Source organism: Amblyomma maculatum, chromosome 4 (assembly GCF_055883805.1).
Source record: "Amblyomma maculatum isolate TAMU_Amacu chromosome 4, ASM5588380v1, whole genome shotgun sequence".
Taxonomy (NCBI): Eukaryota; Metazoa; Arthropoda; class Arachnida; order Ixodida; family Ixodidae; genus Amblyomma; species Amblyomma maculatum.
In genome coordinates, this window is record NC_139347.1 from 12,624,144 (window position 1) to 12,640,422 (window position 16,279).

The window sequence follows — 16,279 nt, forward strand, 5'->3', positions numbered from 1 at the left end:
TGCCACTGCCACGGCTGCATGAATGTATAGCCCTACATCACATGCTGAGTTTGCACTTGGGAAAAAGGGCGTGGAAAGAATGAATGCTTGCATTTTATAAAAGGCTTGATTTCATGTTCTGCGTCATGTTCTTACGACATAATCTGCCGAGAGTGGTAACAAAATGCATTTCTTGCTTAAAACGTAAAGCAAAGAATGGACTCCAATATCCCCCCCCCCCCCCCCCCCCCGTTTGGCATCCACTGACTGTTCCTCCAACTTCAATTAGGGTTTTATAGCGCAGCCTATAATTAGCAATTTGGAGAAGAATTCACGTTGCTTCAGAAATGTGAGGTTCAATTAAGCCAACAATTGGTTGGCAGCTGTGCGCCATCTTTATTGTGCACAACAGTCGCAACCAAAAGCGCCAATGTGACACGTGTGAAGACAGAAATTCTAATCGAGGAAAGGAATCCTGCACATGCGTTCTCTATCGAGTTGCTGACCTCGCTGTTTCGCCTGGAAGTTTTACTCACGAAGATGCACTTAGCGGACATTAATGCACAGGCGAAGTATGAGATACGCTACACAGAGTTCTAAAATGTTGCTGAATTTCACCCCTTTGTTCACGTAAAAAACGTGCTATAGTATAAAACTACATGAGTAACTATGATGTAAATGTCACATAAAGATACTCACCGATTTCGTTTATTGTCCCGTGCGCTGGCGAATAGTGTTCGCTGTATTCGCACTTAATTTTCGACGTCGATAAAACAATGTATTGCAGGCAATCACAATTATTTACAGTGCTTCGGCTGCGCACGACGCCAAACATGCCCTTGCTGCTTGTAGCCATCTTGATTTCGGTTACATCGTCCACTCCCACGTTCTTAGATAAGAGACAGTTGAAAAACTGCGCTGGCTAGCCGCGCCAGCCGCTCTGCAGCGGAGCAGGCCCAAACGGTCGCCGGTCAGGCGTTAGTTGATCGTAACGCGACCACAGCATTCCTCCGACCTCTGTGATTCATACCCGACCATATGGCAACGTTTCTTTGGCACCGTGTCATCGTCTCGGTTACCGTCGTCTTACGAGGCGAAAATCCAGCGCTTGAGGCGAGGCCACGTAGAAAGACGCAGCTAGCTGACAATGCCATATCATATCCTGCTCCGTCCAACACCACCTAGACTAATACAAGGCCTGTGCAAGCTTTTGTGACGTCATCGTAGTGAGATCATACCGAAAGTCGGCTTCACCCAACGTGGTTGCGTTTTTTTTTTTTTATTCAATGCTGCTCTGGAGTTACTTCTTGAAATTTTTAGTGCTAGCAATGAAGAGGGTTATACCTGTGTTACCTGTGTTATTTAATATTGCCAGTCTTTTGAACTATATGAAAAGTTTGACACAATCTTATTTCAATGGCAGAAATGAAGTTGCGAGGAAATTTTCATCTTTATTCAGAGTTGCTTGAATAAACATTAAGACAGGCACAAAATTCATCTGAGAGCACATTTATTGTTAGATGGATAGATACAGCTAAGAATGGTAGGCAGAGATATTACTCAGAACTGTGACTTTGACGACGCTCGGAGTAGCTTGTCGTAAATACGAGGTTGCTTTCACGGACGTGCTGGTCGCAAAGCTGTAACGTAAATATGCAAAAAAAGCTGTTTAGGCTGGGAGCAGCGATTGCCATGAGTGTATTAACGCAGCGAGCAGCTAACTCGGCTTTAAACCAGTCATTTAGTATGGCAACTACAATCACGTGGCCATTAGCGAATAAAATTATTTCCATGACAAAATAATTTAGGTTGCAAAACAATTTTGTTCCGCACTCAAAACAGGGCGAATGCTACTCGAATATTAGTATAGCTGTGCGGTCCAAATTTTGCGCTCGATGTGATGGGCACGTCTACGCTTTAATACACTGTGCTAAACCAAATAGTGGTGAATAGCAGCACGAGTATTAGGAAGAAAATAAGAACGCTTTCTTACCACAGTGCACATCATGGGTAATAAGTTTTTCCAGGGCACAGCCTTTGTCCACGCTGCATTTCGAGCCGCGTCCAACGGAAACTTGTACACTTGCGCTTTGGATCCATTGGCATGATTAGAGCGGCAGTTTTGCTCACAACAACCCCCAGACATTGCAGATACCTTGCTCGCAAGCGCCTATGCAGCACGGATTAGGAACACAGCGAACACAGGCTGAAAACACGCACACTCAGACCGAGTCGTTCCAGATCGCCTTGATTGCGAACGCTTGCGCTCGGCGCCGCCGATCTATCCCCAAATCTTACTGTCGTGACGTAGGACTAGTGGAAAGGAAACTTGCGCTGGCCTTCTCTTAGTCTAGAGGGTGTTGCTCCGTCCCTTCAAACGAGCTCCTGGGGTGCGTGCCTTCTCGGTAGCCCAGCGCTCATGGACGCTCCAACGCCCACATGGTCTCGAAAATGATGTCCCCCGTGCCCACGCTGGCATCTTTTCGCTACTTCAGGCATTTCTTTAAGAAGCTAAGATCCAAACCTTTCCGCTTCCCTGCTTAAGCGTCTAATTCAACGGGTCGTAAATACTAGTGCAACAAGATTATGCAATATGTTTTATAATTTTGAAACCTGATGCAGCGAAGAATACGTGTGCAGAGTTTAAGCAATGCCGAAAATGATTTTTTATTTTCATAATTTCGCAATATTCGGTGTTTTCTTGAAATCAGTGCGATAATTTCTATTTATTGGTAGGTCATTAAACATGAACTGAAGGGGTTTGGTAGATACGTCTGCATTAAGCATAAATCAAAATTACTGATGCTTTGTCAAGACCCTTTTTTTTTTTTACATAAAGACCTGTAATGTAGACAAAAAGCGTTCCCTGGGCCAATTTTGACACATTTTATAAAAGACCTATGTGCTGTCCAGAAAAACACAATACCTGAGCAGAAATAAAAATATGCATATATTTAGTCAAATATTTTTCGCTACTTAACTCTAATATGTTTTGTTTAAATAATAACTAAATATGACCAAAACGGCCGAGCACGTAAGCGCGGCACTCCGTCTATATTTATTGTTAATTGCTAGTGCATCGAAAAAAATATGAGCGATACACCCGATTGCCAATTGCTCTCCTTTCCAGTCATCAGGCAAATATATATAAAAATTTGATAAGAGGTCTAGCACCCACTTTTATTCGATACTAAGTGGAATCACCTGCCAAGCCAGCATGCTGATTCTCCCCATGGTGATGAATGCATGGTGAGTGTGACTCCAGGCGTGTTCTGATCGCGAGAGCTGTCACCATGTCACAAGCCCAAATTGCAAAGCTACGCTGCAGGTGTGAAATCCAACTTCTTAGAAGCTAATACATGGTAACGCAAAGAAATAATGACGAGCTTGAACTTTTTTCTTTTTGTTTAAAAACATCATGCATTTTATGCTGTCTGTCAGTGTACCACAGAGTGACTATCCCAGAGAAAACTGCGGCATCATATCAACCAAAATAAAGTCTCATGATATTTAGCCCTAGAATTATGAAACTACTCTATGCTTTCTCGCTAAATATGGCCCGAGCTGATGGTACTGTAACTATCATCTAAAACATGTAACGCGTCATCACACACAAGAGCAGGATAAACGTCCATTTCATTCCTCACGGTTACACTTTCTTTCTTTTTTTTTTTCTTTGCAGCAGTGGCCACATAAAGAATACCCGTGCATGCAAATGCAAATGGAAAGATGGTTGCTCCAGATAGAAAACAGGCCTGCCGGCTTCCCAATCTTGTGGATCGGCATCGCATGACGAGAAAAGCAACCAGGTCCTTTTAAAACAAACTACCAGTTTTATTTTTAGTTAGACGGCATCACCGCGCCGATTACAGGTTACCGTATTCGGAGAGGTGCGTTTTATCAGTTACAGAGCAACTAAAACAGAGTTTCAGTATTGTCTGCATAGGTTACAAGACAGCTCTTTCATAAGTAACTTATAAAACACCCTTCGTCAGTTCTTCTAACCGATGCATCGGACAACATTCATCAAAACATCAAAAACGCTAGCACTGTAACGATAATTTTAGAGGCAGTTATTGCTTGTAACTCTTATATAGGTACATTTATAGGTTATCAGGATTAGTGTATGGCTACGCTTCGATGGATGCCAATTACTAATCACTCCTTAAAGTTTAGACCATCGGGGCGCAGAGTAACAGACAAACGAAACAAAACAAGAAACCCTGTAATACTCATTTGTTTCATACTAAGACATTAAGCAATATGTCATGCAATAGCATGCAGTGTGATTAACTTTATGCTCAGAAGACCCGTACTATACACTACAGAATTATCTAAGCGCATAATTCTATGTCTATAGGCTTAATGGGCGAGATGTCAGATAATCAATACTTGATATAATTATCGCAATACAAAAAGGGCGCGTTTGTTTTACTGCAGCTTAAAGAGTGCCCTCTGCAGCCATCTCTAATAAATTCTTACAGCTTCCGCTGTTCAGATGCGTTTTAGAGACCTGTCCCCAATAGTAACTTTTATCGGGTTCGAGTGTCACTGTCCTATAATGACGTTTGAACGAAGACTATACATCCGATTACCACACCGTCATCAACTTTTCCCTTCAGAACGATTTTCTGAAACGCAAGTAAAGAGCGTGTCTATGCTTGTTCCCGTATTTCATCGTAGCTGCTTTTATCAGCACACGCCGGAAAGTTGTTTTCGAGTCCGCAAAGCATGGTTCGTCTGTTTATTATTTTTCTTAAGAGAACAAAGCTCTGTGACATGAGACACTTCCCGCTGACGACAGGACATGCGGAAAACTATGACCGATTGTTTGTACACAAAGGAGGATAAGACGACCGACAACCACGAGCCTTTTTCTTTTGAGGCTAGCAGGAAATGTTTGCTCCCTACCCGACGTGCATGGAAGCGGGGAAAGCTCGGAGCGACTCTCCGCTACCATCTGTTGACACTGCCGACAGACATCAGGGGATGAACCGGAGAATGAACAAGGGCGGTGAAGGACAGAGACAGCCAGAGTCGTTTTCCTCTCTGCATCGAAAACAGAGACGGTAATGAACGCTACATGTCAAGGCAGGCGCTGCTAGGCGGTCCCGACTGGCTGAAGAGCCGTAAAAACATGTTAGCTATAGACAGAAAACTCTTAGTGCAGCGGCTTTCACAAACATGCGCTCTCATGCTGTTGTCGGCGAAAAGCATATGAAAACTTTATAACAACGTGCATTATTTGCACAAGGGTCGACACATGCATGGGCGGATGATGTGTGTGCGTATATAAAAATTAGGCGCATAACAACGTACGCGGTCCAGTTTGCCATGCGAGGTTCCAAGACAGCTTTATTGGTTTAGGCTTCGAGGGTCTGTTTTCTTTTCCAGTCCTGCCAGGTGTTCATTGGAAAACGGTGCCACCAAAGTGACGAAGATTTCTTGCTTGCTCGGTAATGAAGATTCCAAGGTAATGAGGATTGCTACCCATCCCTACGGTTTTATTTTTTATCTCGTAAAGTGCCACCATACTGAATAATCATTCTTCTCCGCAGTGCCGAAGCCAAATACAAAAATGCGAAAATTGTCATGAGCGAACACACATGGACCAGATTTCAAAGGGGTGCACTCAGCACTTGTCACAGCCAGGATAAAATGCATAGCGTTTAAAACTACAGATTGATTTTGCCTCTCGTGAGAAACTCGCCTAAATATATAAAATTGGTTTTATGAAGTTAGCTGCTTTGATCGACGCGAATTAGTAGAGAGCGGCAGAACAAACAGGCGAATCACAAAAGTATAAGAAGCACCCAAATCAGCAATCTCGAACAGCTATGCCACATAATTGATTTGATTTCATTTACCCTTCCTTTTTTTTATTTTTTTTATACGCATTACAGCTTACACGTGTAGAAATTTAGGGGTCTTTTTTTTTTCAAATATTGTCCTCAATTGAAGCAAACCCGCCGTAGAATAATTTCAAACTGTAAAGGGTTTTCATGCTTATGCACCGGGCAAGTGCTGGCGAAGATTGCAAGTTAGTGCCGGCAAAGCATGCGCTAGAGAGTACAGGGTTGCGCAGCTTGCAGGCAAAAAAGGCGGTGATTGAGATAGGCCAGTGCGCTTTGGTGGAGGGCACTGAAGCCTTCTCTGCTAGCATAAAGGCAGCACAGGTTTACAATAGCCCAGCGCCCTGCTACGGTGCAGGTAGCATGCGGGGCGCTTTTTAAAGTGAAAGCCTTTAATGGCTCATACTGTCATTCACAGGTGTCACACTTCGCGGCCGCCCTAGGTCACGTGATGCCACCCAAGGCGCAAGCCTTAATACGGTTTTGTTATGTGGGAGGTGGTAGCTGGCAGCTACCGTGGCCAAGCACTAACTGGACGTAGGGCTTCCTGAGATTGCGTTTGGTAGGCGCTGCCAACCTTTGCCTCTCTTTTCATATGGGAGAGTGATATCACAATTAACCTACCAAGACCCTTAAATTCACGTTATCCCTAGACCATGCAGGCACGCTCATATGCCTCGGTTAAAGCGGGGCTTTATATGTAGGCTGCTAGCTTACACTATCGCGTCATACCGATCCAGGCGTCCGTGCTGCGCCTTCATTTGGCGCTTCCTCAGACGCCGCACCACACAACCTACACAAGCAGATGCAATGAAACCACGTATCAGCGAATTGTCAAACAAAGGCTTCCACCTTATAGCACTTCACAGATCCAATGTGCCCCACAAATTTCTTTTTGTAGTCGTTAATCTGTTTGGAAGGCATATTCCTTACAATTTACCAAGCTTTACTGCTCTATGATCCAAATATCTGCACTCTGAGTAGTTGGGAGTTAGCTCGCTACGATCGATAGGAAATTTTCTCGGGTTGGCCTAGCGCACAGGAGCGTGTACGAAGTCAGGCGTCGGAAAGTCGCGACTGAAATCGATGAAACGCCGCTCTCCAGTGAGATGCCAAAGGACAGTGAAAAGCCGGATACCGTGTGGTGGTAACGGATTGTTCCGGCAGCTAGCGATTCTACGGCAGTACATGGCCGTGGTTAGTGGTGACGGGTGTCGCCTACATTGGGGAGTGGAGAGATCTTGGACAGCGACAAAAGCGAAGGCAATATTGGTGGCAAAGCCGCTGTCGCTACAAGCGCAACGCCCTCTTCGCTGATTTCCATCGCCTGCATTGGGTGCGGCATGGCAGACTTCGTGGCGGCGCCAGGCTTGCCGCAATAAATAAGGCTTCGGAATTTCCAATGGTTGTTCCAAGAGGAGAAAATGTGGGGTTCAAGAAATGTGAGTTTCACGTGAAACCTGGACATTGCAATAATTACGGAGAAAAGATTTCATGGCGATAGGCAAAATTTATACTCATTTGGGGTGCTCGTGATCTGGACGACGAGAACCCAGCACTCGCCCTCTGGCCGCTTCGCCCCCTAGCAGGTTTGGAGGGGTTGAGGGGGAGTTAGGGTAAGAACCCTAACTTTCCCTCAACCCCTTCAAACCTGTCCCTTTGCGTGTAACTTCCGCCTATCATTCACTTTTGTGCCACAGGGCTCTATGAAGAAGTCCTGAAAGGGGCTTCGCAGCCACCAGCTCAACGTGCGCTGACACCCAGACTGGTTCGCGCTGCACTACCAATTCTGCTCACAGTACTCTTCCCCAACAGACCAACATCAAGGGCAAGTGTCGGCAACTCCTCTACGGCAACTCCAAGTCTTCCCAATACAACCCCTCCTGTACATTCCCCCTCCAAAGAACCTGATACACAAATCGTGTTTCACGCACACTGGCAACCACTACCCCCCCCCCCCCTCAATTACCCCTATTTCACTCTATACCACAAAGACAAGAAGCCCTGGAGTAAGAAATGTACCGCAAGCTTTGGAAGTCACTCAAATCACGCTGCCCTGTGCAGCCGCGAAGAATGCCAATTTCATAGAAAAATTCCAAAACCCATTACAGCATTCCTTTACAATAAATTACACACTGCAGTAAAAAAAGAAAGAAGAAGAAGAAGCGGCCGCCTTTAAACACCGCCTCTGTGACGCATCAGATTAGAGAGCTTTAGTTTACCGTGATCCGCGATCCGCTAGCTTGGTCCGCCACGGCGTGTTGCACTGCGCATGCCCAGATCCCCTTCACACCGATAGATGGCGCCACATAATGGACATCAGCTCATAGATCTGCCGCGTCGGGACCAATCAGCTTGTGCACCCCGCCCACGCGAAGCAGAAGGTCACGGTGGCGGATCGAGGATCACAGTAAGCTAAATCTCTCTATTGACTCGCACCCTTCTTTACTTTCAGTTCTGGATCAGTCGGTTCATCAGCACTTCACATTCCGCATTTTATCAGCATTTCTCACTCCTTCTTTACACTCCATATTTTCTCCTACTAGAGAAAACCAGGGGCGATCAGAACTTACACGTCCGTAAAGTGAATGTGGTCCTGAAAATTGGTCTAAATAACAGAAGCTTTTCGAAACACTATTACATGCCCTATAGTATCAGATAACCTTGGTGGCAGCCCTCGCTATTATGTTATTACGCATTGCTACTAGCTCGGCTACTAAGGCGTGTCCCATGTCCATGCTCTGCTACCGTTGCATGTGCTCGTGAAACTCTCAAGGTGTAGATCAATGACACGGCATCCATACCCTCTGACATAAAAGCGGAGAGAGGATCCGCCCTAGATTACTAAGTAGAACATTGCATGTGTCTTGTCCTAGGCCTGCATTGTGCGCTCATTGCAAGACCTTTCCCATTCTTCATTGTCCTGCTAACATATTGTTTAGATGCTTCAATTCTTACCATCTGTAAAAATAATCGCATACTCCCTCTTTTCACATCAAAAACGTTCACTAATTGGCTTGCTATCATGGCATGTATACCAATGTACCAATAAAGCATTCAGGCTATTTTACTTTATGCCTCAAAGGCATAAAAAAAATCTGATGATTATTTGAACATTTCCTTTTTTTGTGTGTTTTTAGGTTAGGGACTCCGAGGAAAAGAAATAACGGGTTGGAGCATGAATAATTAGGCATAGTTTCTTATTTGTCTGATTTTCTAACCATATACCTCGCACAAACTCTAAATACTAGCGGAAGAACCACTCACAGGGGTCAGTAGGCCACGTACCCCAACGCTCCAGTTAGAACATATTTTACTTGTTGAAGTGAAATAAAAACACCGATTATCTTCATTTCCCTCAAGCGTGGCCTCCAAATTTCGCAGTTGCCCAGTCTGCTCAGAAAACACAAATAGAATCAGGTTCATATTCTTCTCTTTTCTCGTCGAGAGTAAAATAACCTTGTATTGTTCCAAATACTTGCATTGGCCTAACCTATTTCTAAGCCATAAACGCTATATACGGAAGGATTATTCGCTCTAGTGTCCTTGCATAACGGAGCGATCATGCCTAATAGATGCACGCCACGTTTCAATCAAACAAATTGTCGTAGATCCCTTGGCGACTCTTCGCGTGAAATGAAGGAGAACCTCTAGATAGCAGCTACCTGCTCTGATTGGCACTCTGTGGCCGGCGAAAAGGAGTGGTATTGACGCAAAAAGACAACGAACGGAAGTTAGTTGCGTGCGTTTCGCGGTTTCGGCAAGTATAGTCGGCATTGATTAGGGGCTAGAGCTTCTCTACGAAGCAGTGAGTTTCTAGCGCCACATACTTAATTTATCAACTCCGTCGTAATGTTATTTGCGCTCTGCATACAAATGGCAAGCAAATGTCTACCCTTGCTGGGTTTGTGTCCTCAGAAATACTGATATAGTGCTTTGAAATGCTGTTGTTCAACGCCTACAGGCCTCCGCGTGCAGCACTCAGGAATTGCAGCTGCAGTTATCATTTACCAATTTTATTCTCAAGGAACACTAGCTTGAAATCACGAAGTAAACTTCTTCCGTTGCGTGGGCTTTATAAAAAAGGTACACAATACCGCCAGCAATGCCCCGAGGTATGGACAACGTATGATGAATTTAGTATTCGTCCCGCTTTTCCAACTTTTCTGCAGGTAAGGCAGCGCGCTATTTGTTCTTCGGGGACTTGTACGGTTAAAACAACATTTTCGTTTGTTTCATGTTCCTGTTTGCTCTCGCGTCATTATCTTCCCCTATGCGCACTGTAGCACTACTTTCCGAAACGTCGGTGTATTACTGAAATGCACCTCACATGATGCAGCTCATTTTGCTACCTGCCCGAACTCAAACTGGCCGTAAGATCTCGAGCGGCAGCTCCAGATCCGCAATAATAAAAACAGAGGTGATGCTAGGTTTTTTTGTTGTTGCTTTTTTTGCAAAATCTTGTGTTTCCTTGTCGAGGTTAGTATAGGGAACCTGCGTTGATGTTTTCCGCGTTTCACTAGCACCGCCTATTGGTCGTCTCGCCACTGGCTGAGTAGATCCACTGCGACTACCGTGGCTAGAGGTGCGGAAGGGCGGCTAAACTGCTGCGTTTAGAAGAGCTCACTTGCGATGAAACAGTTCCTCTGTATACAATTTCCCCGTAGCCGTATCAAAAAGAGGCGGCAGAGCGGGATTCATTGTTGCAGCTGGGCGAGTACCGGATATAGTTTTGATTCTCGTTTGTGGGCGACTTAGTGACACGCAAACACCGGTAAATGATGCCTTCCGTAGATTTCATCCTCTGCAAGGAACAATGTATAGTAACTGTTTATTTTTTTTTTTTTTTCAAATTTGCACCGATTATATTTTGCATTATTCGGAACTCATTGGAACGCCGTACATTTATTTGTAGTAAGGGAGTAATTACTCATTCATATCCATCCAAGTGCAGCCACACGGCTGCAAAGGAAAGCTATAAATCTTTCTCAGAATCTTTGTAGGTAAAGAAAAATTCGCCCTGGACCGAGAATCTAACCCGAAACCACCGCCTTTCCGTCGCAGTCCCTCCAACAGCTGAGCTAACCAGGACAGTCAGCAGACCAGATGGTAGGGCGAGCGGACCAGGGCGAATTTTTCTTTAACTACGAAGTTTCAGAAAAAGCTGTATAGCTTTTCTTTGTAAACGTATGGCTGCGCTTAGATGGATGTCAATGAGTAATTACTTCGTTATTACAAATCTACTCCACCTTTGGGTATACTCCTAAATATTTGGCTGATAGACATTAAAGTTATGTGCGAAAACTGGCACCGACGCAACAAAGGCTCAACTTTGGGAGAAATAAATGATGAGTGTACCTGCTCAAATTACAGTAATCTTCTTCCTTAAGATTGTGTCCACTGCATTGTAGTCCACATGTATTTTACCTTCGTGGAGGAAGTGTGGCATTCATTCGATAACGGGAATGGGACACGCTAGCTCGTTTGTGGACAGAAGCTCGAAGCGGCGACAGTGCGATCAATACTAGCAGTCGATGTTCCATAAAGGTGAAGGAGCGTGATAAGCCAACAAGACAGACGCGCTGATCTTCGGGCGGGCATGATTAAGAGGGTCAGAGAATCAGGAAAGAAAAGATGAGGAACAGTAGAATAGAGACCATATGCTGCGGGCTTGATCACATCTCCTTCCTTTCATAGCTTTGCTTTGGTCACCGAATCTTAGGTTCTTATCATGCCCCCAGAAACTACATTCGTACCGTGCAGGTCGTAGACCTCCTTTACTCAGCACAGAAATTACGAATGTAGCAGAAACCTCTTCAGATCTGTTTCGGGAAGCCTTTCATCATAGGAGAAAGGTGATATATTCGCGAACCCGAACCGTTATGAGGGAAGAGAACAACCATACTGTGCCTCTACGTCATCGCCTCCAGGAGGCACATCGTGAGTGGAGAAATACATAAAGGCGCGTCTGCAATCCTAGAAGCACGTTCTTAGTTTACAAAGAGGTTTAAAGGCAGTACTCTTATAATAAATGATATATTTAACTGTATTTCAATAGCTGCCATGGCAAATGTTCAGAAATCCCGATTATTCAATCTCAAGAAATCTCCATGCGAAACATAGCGCAGTTTTATGGCGATTGTTTTTAAGCGATACTGGATTTAGGCAATAATGTTTAGTGATGTATCCATTTTTTGTCTGGATTGGACTACAAAGATGCACTTAGCTAGATTAGAGCCAGAGTACTAAAGAAACAATTTACGAAAATAATATTCACCTACTGCGCATCACACAAATAACGTGTGGTTACGCCAATGGCAATGAAAATGTGAACGGTTTTTATTTTCCACCTATTTTTAATGAAATTGAAAGTGTGCAACAAAACCTAATGAACTGAATAATGTCCAACACATTACTTTAAAAAAACGTGCAATCGAAACAAATGCCTGCTTTTAATATATTTTCTTGCTACTGTTTGCAAACACTTCTCGAAAATAGGTGTTATCAATAAAGTTCGTATATTATGATACGGAGTGGTCAGCGTTTGAAGAGATTCTCATGAGTGAAAGCAACTAATGTAGCTCGCCTGTCTGGCGATAACAGAACGTTAGCCTAAGCTAGCGGCTTTGAAAACGTTGATTGTTCTCTCGTAATAAACGCTCAACGTTTTGAAACAAATTGTCATCTAACAAAACACGACCAGCTTGTTCGTGATCTCTTAAAATGTGCTTTAAGGGTGGGCAGAGCATGACGATTGCCCCGTGTGTCGCTCTTGTGTCTTATGCACCGCAGTATATATGTACTTCAAGGCACGAATCTCAACGCCATGAAAAAGCTGCCGCATGCCACGGCTCCTACCAAACTTACAGCAAATCGGCCGGAATGTTTTCTACGATGTCCTTTGTGTAACAGCCTGAAGAATGCGAGGGATCTTCTATCTTAGTAAGAGATGTCCTTTTGAGGCTAAAGAGAGAAAGACGATTAAAGAGATGTCCTTTTGAGGCTAAAGAGAGAAAGACAATCCCAGGAAACACAGACTGCGCGCTAAAATCTCATTTGCAAGGCTCACAAGAGCTAACAGCGAGCAAGAAAAATTCAGCACTGGGTATCCAAGTAGAACACAGAGCAATAAATCATAAAGTAGCTGGGCGTCATGAGACAAAAACTCAAAGAAAGAAGTTTGATCAAGCATTATGAGCAAGCTGACAGTCGCAGCCTCAGGTTGCAGGATATACGACCTGTAAAAGGGGGATATTCATAACTCTGTCTTTGGTCCTCTTCTGGCTCATGACACTCCTTGTATTATAAAGATATTAAAATAATATATTATTGACAAGCCTAACGTGCCAGAATTTACATTTTCATGTATCTGTCCCGGTCTCAACAACGAGCTTTTATCTGTGCGTAGGTAAAAACTGAAAGGTATACGTGAAAACTGGGGTAAGTTTTCTTCCGTACATCTATGCCTATGACCTCCGCTGGTGCAGCGCGAGTTTAGCCGAGCAGCACACATGGCTGCGCAGAAGGTGACAGGCGAAGTGGCGTCGACATCGTGCATAGCCCGGGCCCGAAAGCAATATTCTGAGCGGTTCTACAGCAAAAATGAACGTTTTGTTTTGTTTTCTTTTCTTTTTCTGTATTTCAGAGCCGCATCACTGAAACACGAGGCTGACGGGAGTGTAACTGTTTACCCTTCCCTGGTCCTAAGTGTCTCGCATAGATGAGGTTGCTGTCCATCTTCTCCCTATCGAAAGGATGAAAAACGCAAAATTAAAACTTTCGTACATTTCCAAGGAATGCAGAAGCACTTTGCGCCGATATCAAGAAACCCAAAACAAAAAGAATCCGCTATGAAAACACACCGAAGCACATGATGGCAAGAAAGTATTCCTCGTCGTGTGAGGCTATTTTTGAAGAAGATTGGATGCCTTTCTCACTCCGTCACCAAATGGATGCATCGTGGTGATTCTGTCTCCCGCCGGAGCCATTCGATGGCAGTGAACCCTGATTGATGGAGATCGATGCCTGGTCGAGTGGGCCGTTCGGCGCACATGCCTCGATAGCGGCTTCACCTACGTTGCCCACTGACTCGATTGACTCCAAGTCGTCTCATCGCTTGGCGGTTCTCGCAGCACCTGTTTGGCTCATAAGAAGTGAGCGAGCTATACCAGAAGCTTTTTGTTCTTTTTTTGATCGCCTTTCGATCTGCGGCCGATTGAAGCGGACATACGTACAACCCCTTGATCAAGCCATCATTGTGCGTCACTTCATAGGCCGCTCGTACGACGGTACGACCGTAGAAGCTTTGGTAGTTATGTAGCAATTTGTCGGCCGAGGCTATGGCGCTTAGGCGGAAACATTGATGGGTGTCGAAGCACACGCATTCATCAACGACACACAGTGGCATAAAATCATTTTTCCCGGTATCCTGTGCATGAACTTTCCTCAAGCTATAGTCTAAACTTTTTTGGAGAAAGCTGCGGAAGAAGCTGTAACCGGGGAACAATACCGAAAACGCCCTACGATGATTGTATTAGTCGTAGTAATCGTAATAGTACCTGTGGAAAGGAAGTGAAAACAAGCCTATTATTTTGCATCAAATTTTGGTAAAGCACGACTGTAGCGCGGGATTTATCTGCATTAAACCGAACAACGTGGCATACGTTGCAATCACAGTACAGCACAGTACAGGACAATAATTTGCCGTGGAAGTAGCTATCATCTTTGCATGCAAGAGAGCGTTCGTAATTGTCCAAAATGGCACTGCTGGCCATATTTTGTCGAAGAACGAATTCTAAATCGAATCACATGTACCCTCCGCACAAATATGTGCAAAACTCTGCAAAGCTGCATAGTGATAGCACCTTACCTTAAAGGAGATTGCACTGGCCTTGCAGCTACAGGAAAACGTCCTATATTTGCACAGATGTTTTCGTGAATCCTTTATTTCTAACGCGAGAGCGTTAGTAGCCCTATGCAAATGAATGTTTAAAACACTCAAGACCCTTTAAGAGCGATAAGGCTTGGAGCTAGTTCTACTAAGTGTAGTTCTACGACAGTGTACGAGAGCGGCTTCTTCCGTGCCAGATTCGAGGTGAGTAGCTCCACTCGGTGGCGATGGCACGCGTTCGTTACGCCCGTTGGTCTTCATAGCTGGCCGCAGATGGCGTGTGTTACGCCCCCTTCCAGACATGGTGGTCAAGCATTCGTTGTCGCGTCCCTTACGTTGACACGGCCGGAGAGTTAAGATACGTCTCTCATGTACCCGGCGTGACTTAGTTACTTAGCACGCTGGGCTGGTAATCGATGAGTTAGGAGTTCGGTTCCACGGGGAGGATGATATTTTTCTTTACAGTGAGACAGGTGACGCAGTTATTTCTTTTGGGCAGATCTTGGACACATTCTTGAGGCAAGAACGACTTTCGCCTTAAATATTGTCTGGCAGTATAGGTGCTGGCGAGTTTACCGTTTGAAGCCTCGCGCAACTTTGAAAAATTACCAATGCATCATTGGCAGGCTGTTCCCGAGCGAGCGCTATTAGCTCCACATCGAAAAACATTGTACAATGGCGTCCTTGTCGACCATTTTAACCCATGCAGGCGCGAAAAATCGTGACTATGCTAATACAGATAGTAGTTGGCGTCAAATGCCGAAATCCTTCTATCTCCTCTTCTAAACCTCGCAGCCTGACAACATGACGGGGTCTTTAATAGACGGCAGTGGGCAGGTGACATAGCCGGGTACTCACTGGTTGGCAATTCGTGTGGCGTCACTAGGCCAGATGGCTTTGTTGTGTTCTTATGAAATGTCATATCAGGCTGCTTCTTCCATATGAAAGATGAGCTGTGAACTGCACATGCAAACATCCTTGCTGTATTCCTCGCTTGAAGGCTCTCAGACTCAAAAAATCCCAAGTATGCCTCTGGCGATGAAAGCTGGGTGGGGACATGGCTAGACACTGATTGATCGGAGGTTTGCAAACAGGAAATTGCTAGAGCTAAAAAACTGTTAAGAAATGAGAATTACTGCTTGTTTCATTTATTTACAGGTGCGATAAGATAATCATGGAGCATTATGTGTAAAATTAAAGCCAGCACACATATGCCGAATGGATCTTAATAATCATCTGTGAACTATCTAATGCAAAAACTTTACTTCTGGCATGTTTTCAATGGAATGACTGCGGAGCGCTCTTCGACCAACCGCTAGAAAGAAAAAAAAAACGCTGCCATTGGACTTGGGGCCCAAGTCAAGGTAAAGAGATGAGCTTCGCTAGCCAGTGCCAGTGCGTCATACCCCTGCGCCATCTCAGTAGCTGAGCTTCTTCACGTGCTACCATGCCAGTTGCTGTTGGCCCCTGTAAACGAGATAAAGTATCCACATTGGGACATTGGTCAGGGGGTGGAGGTGTATTGAATGAAATCCCCGTAGCTGAGAACGAGAAATAT